Raw genomic sequence first — 7,793 nt, forward strand, 5'->3', positions numbered from 1 at the left:
CTAGAAGGTCCTGGGCCCACCTGCGGACCTGCCAGTTGGCTTGCTCATGGTGAGGGGCAATGGCTCCCCAAGAGGATTGCCTGAGCCTCTTGGTCAGGGACATAGCTCTGGATGTTCTCCAGGGTGCTGGAGGATGCTGAGGCTATGGGGAGATCCTATGAGCTGTTCAGCCTGCATATTTCAATTTACCAGGAGGCCAAGGAAGTGCTTGGATCAATGATGACTCCTTCAATCTTCATTCCTTGGAAAAGCTGAACAAAATGAGTGAGAACTCCCTACTGTCGTTCTCATTGAAACTGAGGTCCAGCACGTTGTCTCCACAGGGAAGGGAGGAGTGAGGGACAGCTTCACCATTATTGGGCCACACACTCGCAAACACCACCACCACCAATGCCATCTCCACCCAAGGGCCTTGGGATCAGAGACTCTAGTTGAGGGTTGAGGGCCCTGAAAACATGTGCCCTCCTTGGGTGGGAGTCCTCGACTAGGTGGTCCTCCGTGGCGTGGCTGGCCTTTGGTGGTGTTTCAGACATCTAGCAGGCAAGCAGTAAGAGGTAAGAGTTGTGTTAGACTGGTTTGGGAGGCCTCGAGAACATCTTTGCTGGAGCAAGACAGCCAAGCCGATGAGCCAGAACTCCTTGCAGTGTGTGCAGTGACTGCCTTTAGGGCCAGGCCCTGTGGGTTTATAGGTGGAATCCTCTCTAGGCAAGCAGCAATCTTTGCCCAAGGCCTCTGTCCCGAGTTTTCAGCTGAGAGCTGAACAGTGTTGGGGGAAGACAGGAAAGGCACCAGGTAGGGCTGTTGAATTTGACTGCACCTGAATTCATCTCAGGCCAGAAAAGAACAGAAACACATAGACTTGCATGCACACACGAATACACACAGAAACATACACAAACGCATACATGCTCTCACACACACACACACATGCAGATGCAGGCACAGTCTTGCAAACCTAAACATACACACACACGCACACACCACAGATGCAAGGAGGTCAGGAGATCTCGTGGTTTATGTTCAGGGCAGGAGTATCGACCCTCTCCTGGCCACTGGGATGAAAGGAATGACAGGGCCCAGGGAGTCCGCAGAATGGGTGTGTGCATACAGCTGTCAGCCTCCTTAAATTCTGATGGTGTTGCGAAACCAATGGGTCAGTGCATGGTGGGCTCTGTGGCCCCACTGCCTTTCCACATGGGTTGTGACTTACGGCTTTAAGGGGTTCCTTGGTGATGGCACTCAGAGCTCTGTCTATTGTGCCCCTAGCCACTATTTTCCCGAAGAAGGGCTCTCCTGGGCATCTATCCTCTGCCAGTGAGAGGTTTTTCAGCCATTGCCACCATGGCCGGCCCTCGCTTTGCCGGCTGGCCTTTCAGATCCTGACCGTGTGGACCTTGCCTCCTGGGGTGTGGGGCTCCTGTGTAAAGGCGTCCAACCAGGGCAGCACTTGATTCAGCCCTGGAGTGGCTCTGTGGGCAGAAGACTTCTCTAGGCTAGGCTGCAGACCATGCAAGATATGCTGCAGAATCCCCGATAGCCATCAGGTATAGCCCCATGTTGTGGCCATGGAGCTTGGCCCATATCCTCTGCTTCGTGGGAAGGGCACTGGTCTACCTTGTAGTGTGCTTCTTGCTTGCAGTAATATGGTCATGCCTACATCAGAGCCACAGTGTTGCACCTGTGTCTGCTGATGGACGGACCATGCCTTTAGTTCCACAATCTGGATACCTGTGGAGAGCTTGCTGTGTGTGCTGTTCTCGCTGAGGACCCCAGCCCCCGATGTGGGAGTTCCATTAGAGGGCAGTGGTGACTTTCTCTACAGCAATGAGGAATCATGGACATGGTCCTGAACGTGGCAGCCCGATGATGGCACATGTGTCCGGAGGCCATGTCATGAAGCACAATGGCCATGGACATGCCACTTCCCTTGGCAGTAGCATGCCCTGGTTCCCTCGGCTGAGGCATGGCTCTCAGTGTACCATAGGCACTGCTTGCCTAGGGCTGTTGTGCCCGCACACCAAGAGCCAAATTGTCATGTGAACGGGACGGGTCACCGGGCTGACCTTTGGGTGGGCAACTCGCCTCACTAGGGCTTTGTGGAGGCCTGAGGCATGCAGGAGTACCCGAAGCCTGCCAGCCTGCACGAGGTTTTGTTGTCTTGCCCCGTGGTCGAAGAGGTTCCATGTTGCACTCCAGACCAGGCCCAACTAACGATGTGACCTAGTCCACATCAATGTCGTTTCAATGGTCAAAAGTGGGTTTTTGGAGGAGAGTTTTTGTGCTGTGGGTTCCCAGAGGGCTTTGGACACGTGGTGTCTCAGGCCTTTGTAGCCTCCCTTGAGGTCAATCTCATCATCTTGTGCCATTGCATACCAGGGACTGAGGCCACGGATCCCCGGATGGGCCATGTTCTTTGAGGAGATGAACTCCAAACATGTGTACATGAGCCACGGCCAGCCAGCCTGCCAGCTTGTCCTGCACACGCACACATGTGCACACCTACTAATAAACCCATAGAGTCACACTGGTATACACACACTCAAACACTCACAGTGTTTTATGAGGACCCTCATAAACAGATGCACGCACTGCCCCACTCATAGCACGTGGCCTTACCAGACACATTGTCATGCACTGTCAACGAAATTCCTAGACACACATGAGACAGAGGCACATCGCCATGTGTGGGATGACATGGGCCTGTGGCATCTCACCGATGAGAAGCTAGCCCTGTGGGACAGAGGGACAGCACAGGCAGATGTACAGCTTCCCAACGGAACCATTCCTAACATTCAGGCGACCTGAGCACCTGAGTACGTTTGTGACGCATTCCCCTGAATTCTTCTCAATTCCTCAGGTGCAGAGGCCTAGCCAGGCTTGCCTTCGACATGGAAAAGAAGACCTTCCTTTCTAGTGAGGTGTGGAGAATGATGGCAGGCTCTGTGGAAGAAGAGTGGCCCAGGAGGGGGAACCTGCCCACGGATCACAAGGAGGTAAGCCTTTCGTTGTCTCAAAGTGAGCCGATGGGACTAGAAGGTCCTGGGCTGGCCTGAGGCCCTGGCAGTTGCCTTGTGCTCATGGCGAGGGGCGATTGCTACCCCAGAGGATTGCCCATGCCTCTTGCTGAGGGTCATAGCTCTGGATGGTATCCAGGGTGCTAGAGGGTGCTGAGGCAACAGGGAGATCCTATGAGCTGTTCAGCCTGCATAGTTCAATTAACCAGGAGTCCGGGAATGTGCTTGGATTGATGATGACTCCTTCAATCTGCATTCCTTGGAAAAGCTAAACAAAATGAGTGAGAACTCCCTACCATCGTTCTCACTGAAACTGAGGTCCAGCATGTTGTCTCTCCCAGGGAAGGAGGAGTGAGGGACAGCTTCACCTTGGTCATGCTACACGCTCGCTACCACCACCACCAACAACACCAGCTCCACCCAAGGGCCTTGAGATCAGAGAGCATGGTGGAGGGCTGAGGACCCAGAAAACATGTGCTCTCCTAGGGTGGGTGTCCTCAACTTGGTGGGCCTCTGTGGCGTGGCTGAGCTTTGGTGGCATCTCTGACAGCCAGTGCAAAGACAACAGTAAAGTGTTAGGAGTTGCATACGCAGCGTTGGGAGGTCCTCGAGAGCGTCTGTGCCAAATCACGTCGGCCAGGCCAATGACTGAGCCAGAGAGTCTGGCATTGTGTGCGGTGCCCCCCTTTCAGTGCCAGGCATCCTGGGGTTACAGATGGACTCCCGTCAGGCAAGCTGCAATCTTTGCCCGAGGCTTCTGACCCGAGTTCTTAATGAAAGCTGAACAGGGTTGGGGGAAGACAGGAAAAGCACCTGGTAGGGCCGGTGCATTTGACAGCACCTGAATTCATCTCAGAGCAGACAAGGACAGACACACAGACTCGCACGCACACACGAAAACAAAAAACACATGCACACACACACACAGACGCAAACACCACACATGCAAGGAGGTCCAGGAAATCTTGTAGTGTACATTCAGGGAAGGATTGTAGCCTCTCTACTGGCCACTGGGAAGAATGGGAATGGCAGGGCACAGGGAGTCTAGAGGACAGGTGGGTGCGGGCAGCTGGCGACCTCCCTACACAGGGATGGTGTTTCAAAAACCAGCGGGTCAGTGCTTGGTGGGCTGTGAGTGGCCCCACCACCTTTCCACATAGGCTGCGAGTTATGGCCTGAAGAGGCTGCTGGGCAAGGGGCTGCGGCTCTGTCCAACGTGCCCCTGGCCACTACTTTCCTGAAGAAGGGTTCTCCTGGGCATCTACTCTGTGCCTGTGAGTGGTATTACAGCCATTACCACCCTGGCCACTGCTAGGTTCGCTGGCTGACTTTGCAGACCCTGGCTGTGCAAACCTTACCTCCTGTGTTGAGGGGCTCATGCATAAAGGAGTCCACCCAGGGAAGCATGTGATTCAGCATCCAGGATGGCTCCTGCCTGCTCTGTGGGCACAAGACTTCTCTGGGCTATGCTGCAAACCATGCAGGACAGGCCACAGGGACCCAATAGTAGTCAGGGAATCCCCATGTCCTGGACGTGGAAATTGGCCCACATCCTCCTCTTTGTAGGAAGGGCACCAGTCCTCCTTTGAGTGTGCTTCAGGCTTGAGGGACTATACCCCTGCATCAGAGCCACTCTGTTGAGCCTGTCTTTACCAGTGTTTGGGCCCTACCTTGAGTCCCACATTGTAGATATCTGTGAAGAGCATCCCACGTGTTGCTGTTCTTGCTGACTATCCCAGCCCCAATGTGAGAGTCCCATTCTAGGTAAATGGTGACTTTCCCTGCAGTGATGAGGACTCAGGGACATGGATCTGGATGCAGCAGCCCGACTGATGGCACGTGTTCCTGGAGGCCGAGCCCATGAAGCACAAAGGCTGTGGATATGCCAGTTCCCTTGGCAGTAGTGCATCCTCAGTTCACTTGGCTGTTCTTTGGCTCTCAGTGTAGCATGAGCACCACTTGCTTAGGGCTGTTCTGCCCAAACACCAAGAGCCTTATTGTCGTGTCTGTGGGACAGGTTGCCTGGCTGACCTTTGTGTGGCCACCTCATCTCAATAGAGCTTTGTGGAGGTCTGAGGTGTACAGCCAGTACCCAGGGCTTGCCGGCCTGCCTGAGGGCTCGTTGCCTTTCCCTTTGGTCACTGAAGTTTCGTGCTGTGCTCCGGACCTGGCTCAGCTAACGGAATGATCTAGGCCACATCGACATCGCTTTGAAGTTCGAATGTGGGTTTTCTGAGGGGAGTGGTTGTGCTGTGAATTGCCAGAGGGCTTTGGACACGTAGTGTCTAATGCCTTGGCGGCCTCCCCCAAGGTCAATCGTGTCATCTCGTGCCACTGTGTGCCAGGGTCAGAGGCCTTGGTTCCCAGATGCGCCATGTGCTTTGCGGAGATGAACTCCAAACATGAGCACCTGAGTCATGGCTGGCCAACCTGCCAGGCTACCCTGCACACACACACATGTGCACACCTGCTAATAAATCCATAGAGTCACACTGATGCACACACACTCAAACACCCACACAAAGGGCCACAGACAGGCACACAAACAGCCCCACTCATTGCACGTGGGCTTACTGGTCACATTGTCACCCACTCACAAGGAAATTCCTAGACACATGAGACAGAGGAACATTGCCTTGTGTGGGATGATGTGGGCCCATGCCATTTCACCGACGAGAAGCTAGCACTGCGGGACAGAGGGATAGCACAGGGAGATGCAAGCTTCCCCATGGAACCGTTCAGAACACTCAGGCCATCGGAGTACCTGGGTGGGTTTGTGACCCATTCACCTGATTTCTCCACACTTCCTCAGGTGCGGAGGCCTAGCCAGGCTTGCCCTCGACATGGAGAAGATGACCTCTTTTCTTATGGAGGTGTGGAGTGATGACGGCAGGCCTGTGTGAAGAAGACTGGCCCAGGACGGGGAACCTGCACACAGTTCAGAAAGAGGTAAGCCTATCGTCTCAAAGTGAGCCGATAGAAATAGAAGGCCCTGGGCCAGCCAGCAGAACTGAAGTTTGCTTGTGCTCATGGCAAGAGGCGAAGGCTCCCCAAGAGTATTGACCATGCCTCTTGCTTAGGACATAGATCGGGATGGTCTCCAGGGTACTAGAGGGTGCTGAGGCCACGGGGAGACCCCATGAGCTGTTCAGCCTGCATAGTTCAATTTACCAGGAAGCCGAGAAAGTGCTTGGATCGATGATGACTCCCTCAATCTGCATTCCTTGGAAAAGCTGAACAAAATGAGTGAGAACTCCCTGCCGTCGTTCTCATTGCAACTGAGGTCCAGCACCTTGTCTCCCCCAGGGAAGGAAGGAGTGAGGGACAGCTTCACCTTCGTCGTGCCACACGCTTGCAACTACCACCATCACCACCACCAACAACAACAACAAAACCAACAACACCATCTCCACCCAAGGACCTTGGGATCAGAGAGCCTGGCGGAGGGCTGAAGGCCTAGAAAACGTGTGCTCTCCTTGGGTAGGAGTCCTCGACTTGGTGGTCCTCCATGACATGGCTGGGATTTAGTGGTGTCTCACACAGCCAGCAGCCAAGTGGTAGGAGTTGCGTTAGGTGGCTTTGGCAGGGCCTTGAGAGCATCTATGTCGGAGTACGTCGGCCAGGCCAAAGATTGAGCCAGTACTCCTGGTGGTGTGTGGTGCCCCCCTTTCAGGGCCAGGCACTGCCGGTGTACAGGTGGACACCGGACCGGGCAAGGAGCAATCTCTGTCCGAGGCCTCTGTCCCCCGTTCTCAGCTGAGAGCTGAACAGGGTTGCGGGTGGACTGGAAAGACACCAGATGGGTTCGGTGCATTTGATAGAGCCGTAAATCATCTGAGGCCAGACGAGGATGGAGACACAGAACTCGCACACACACACGAATACACATACAAACATACAGAAGCACATATACAGTCACACGCACGCTCACATACCTGTAGTCACATGCACAGGCATGCAAACAAACACACACACACACAAACACACACACACGCCAGGAAGTCCAGGAGAGCTCATGGTGTACGTTCTGGGCAGGAGTGTAGAAGCTTTGGTGGCCAATGGGAAGAATGGGAATGGCAGGGCCAAGGGCGTCTGGAGGAAACGTGTGTGCGGGCAGGGCAGCTGGTGGCCTCCCTACACCTGGATGCTGTCGGGAAAAGCAAGGTGTCAGAGCTTTCTGAGCTGTTTGAGGCCCCACCACATTCCAACTTCCCCATGGGCTGTGATTTACGGCCTTAAGGGGCCGCCTGGCGATGGTGCCGAGGGCTCTGTCCGACCCGCCCCTGGCCACTCCTTTCCCAAAAAGGGTCTCTCCTGCGTGTCTACACTGTTCCTGGGATAGCCGTGCCTGCCATTGCCACCCTGGTTGTCCCAGCTAGGCCTTGCAGACTCTGGCCGTGCAGACCTTGCCTCCTGGGCTGCCGGGCTCCTGTGTAAAGGCATCCACCCAGGGCAGCCCTTGATCAGCATCCGGATTGGCTCCTTCCTGCTCTGTGGGCACAAGACTTCTGTGGGCCAGGCTGCAGACCTTGCAGGACAGGCCACAGGGACCCGATAGTAGGCAGGCGGAGCCTCTTGTCAAGGCTGTGGGGCTTGGCCCTTGTCCTCCTCTTCGTGGGAAGGCACTGGTTCTCCTTTATGTGTGCCTCTCACCGATAGTAATGTAGCCATGCCCCTGCACCAGAGTCTAAACACCACCTGTGCACCTGTGTTTAGCCTGTCTCTGCCAATGGACAGGCCCTCCTTTGAGTCCCACAATATAGATGCCTGTGAAGAGCG

General features: G+C 54.8%; 3 non-coding genes across 3 annotated transcripts; all 3 read left to right on the plus strand.

Annotated features, from left to right (window-relative positions):
- Positions 1-210: 210 nt before the first annotated feature.
- On the plus strand, positions 211-305 carry LOC129510643 (small nucleolar RNA SNORD116). The gene has a single exon (XR_008664623.1). It is a non-coding gene; the product is annotated as a small nucleolar RNA SNORD116 (small nucleolar RNA).
- Positions 306-3,241: 2,936 nt separating this feature from the next.
- LOC129510646 (small nucleolar RNA SNORD116) lies at positions 3,242-3,336 on the plus strand. The gene has a single exon (XR_008664626.1). It is a non-coding gene; the product is annotated as a small nucleolar RNA SNORD116 (small nucleolar RNA).
- Positions 3,337-6,206: 2,870 nt separating this feature from the next.
- Positions 6,207-6,301, plus strand: LOC129510707 (small nucleolar RNA SNORD116). The gene has a single exon (XR_008664674.1). It is a non-coding gene; the product is annotated as a small nucleolar RNA SNORD116 (small nucleolar RNA).
- Positions 6,302-7,793: the final 1,492 nt, after the last annotated feature.

The sequence above is a fragment of the Nyctereutes procyonoides genome, unplaced genomic scaffold (genome assembly GCF_905146905.1).
Source record: "Nyctereutes procyonoides isolate TBG_1078 unplaced genomic scaffold, NYPRO_anot_genome, whole genome shotgun sequence".
Taxonomy (NCBI): domain Eukaryota; kingdom Metazoa; phylum Chordata; class Mammalia; order Carnivora; family Canidae; genus Nyctereutes; species Nyctereutes procyonoides.